Here is a 2335-nt window from a genome sequence, read left to right as displayed (position 1 = left end):
AGTTTAAATAACATAGCATATTTTTAGTACTTATTTTAAAATTACATAATATTTAAAATGAACTGGTATAGTAGCTCTTAAAAATTACAGAAACAATTGTACATCCCTTTCTATGTATATCTTAAGACAGGTAAAATATAATTGATTCTGTACAAAAAAAAAAAAAAAGAACATGTAAATCTGCAATTAAAACATTTCTTCCCATGTATTTTCCCCCTTTTTTGTAATTTAAGCTTTTAAAAATAAAGTTTATGGTTTTTTAAGTTTAAATAACATAGCATATTTTTGGTACTTATTTTAAAATTACATAATATTTAAAATGAACTGGTATAGTAGCTCTTAAAAATTACAGAAACAATAGTCTAGTTCTTTCATAGAGAATCCTTTTTTTTCCTGAAAACATTTTGCCCTGAAAACACTTCTGTTGGGCACCTAAGTGACTACAGTTCATGTTATATAGATTGGAAAAAGCCATGCTCAAGCATCTCCTTCATTACACAGCCCATTAATCAGGAAATCACTGCCTAGCTCTAGTTCAAGGCTTTCGATGTTAGAACAGTGTGTGTGTGTGTGTGTGTGTGTGTGTGTGTGGTTGGAAACTTTTTTGTCTTTTTTTTTTTGGTCTTATATTCTCTTCAAATCTTGGTAGCCTGAACAAAACTACTTGTGCCTTTTTGAATGTAATTGTTGATAGATGTGTCCTGCTGAATTATTATGTTCAACAAGCTCTGAAGTTTTATCAGCGCCTGTGTGTATGAATCCATACTTACCTTTGTCACATCCATGCGTCTTCTGAAGATGGTAACCGGTGAGAGTAAAACCACTGAGCAACTACCGTATCACGTGACCAGCAGTGTATGTCTTTATGAATTTAATACTCAGTATAGTGGGAGAAATCATTGGTATTTCATTCCCCTGGGTCAGTTCATTCCCTTTGAACTGATGTAAAATTTTATTTTTACCTTAAACCGTTGTTTTATTTTTAAATCATTTGCTCACTTTCTTTCCCTCTTTCGTTAATCATGAAAGGGTTTTAGATGATAAACTAATCCCTTTTATAATATCAAGGGGTACATGCAGCTGGTGTGATAGAGGAAGTCATTGTTTCGTTTTATACATGTAAGACTGTCATGGGGAATATAAAAAAAGACACAAATCCTACCTCTTAGACATTTCAGGTAGACAGCAACTCTGCATATGCATTCTATACCCTGGGTTATTGCATCTAATTCCCCTCATCAGTCCAATGCTAGATCATTAGCTTTAATTTATTTGTCTACAACGATACATATAAATTCTATTCGTAAAACAACTCTATGCCCTCAAGAACATTAACTGTATTTATTGTATTATTCCTTAGGTTGAAAAATGACTGCAACTTATAAAATTATTGCATTAATTTCCTTTATGTTGGAAAGGCTAAATAAAACTCACACAATTGTACCTAATAAAATATATGTAATTCCATTTTACTTGACACTGGTTTATATAATAAAATAATTTCCAAAATAGAAGGTTAGTAAGTGGATGTTATTCATGTAGTTTGTATTTTCTTCTGGCCATTGTCTGGATAACCTATGTCATCATTAAAAATGTTTTTCATGCTTTGAAATACAATGTTTAAGAAAATTTCCTTTGGCTGCATTTTCTCACTTCTGTCATATTATTTGTTTTATACATAAATGTCTCTGAAAACATATTAAGTTCTTCTATGGTTCAAAATTCTCGTGGGCTATATGTTAAGTATACTATAGCTACAAATTAAACTGAAAAACATTGATTCCTAAACTTAGTCCAAATATAATAGAGGGTCTAAATAGTATGAAAAAAATTCAAATAAATATTATGAAAACACACACACTATATATATGTACACATATAAAAATAATTGAATTCAAGTATTATTCAAATAAATATTATGAACAAATAAATATAAATATTCAAATGTGAACAAATTTTATATTTATATATAAATTTAAATAAATATTATGAACACACACTATATATATAAATATATATTTAAGATCACGGTTTATCCATTTATTCCAGCTCAGGTTCGCAGGTGGCCAGAGCCTATCCAGGAAGCTCAGGACACAAGGCAGTAAAGAGTGCAGGTCAGAACTCCATAGACACATACTATATAAATATATATATATATTTTTATATATATATGTTTATGTATATAGTGTGTGTGCACATTATATTTATTTGAATTTATACATAAATATGTTACTTGAATACTCTGAATACTTCCTTCTCCTCAAAATTCATATGTTAAAATCTTAGGCCAGGCGCGGTGGCTCACGCCTGTAATCCCAGCACTTTGGGAGGCCGA

Source organism: Mandrillus leucophaeus, unplaced genomic scaffold (genome assembly GCF_000951045.1).
Source record: "Mandrillus leucophaeus isolate KB7577 unplaced genomic scaffold, Mleu.le_1.0 Scaffold33, whole genome shotgun sequence".
Lineage (NCBI taxonomy): Eukaryota > Metazoa > Chordata > Mammalia > Primates > Cercopithecidae > Mandrillus > Mandrillus leucophaeus.
Note: the sequence above shows the minus strand (reverse complement) of the source record.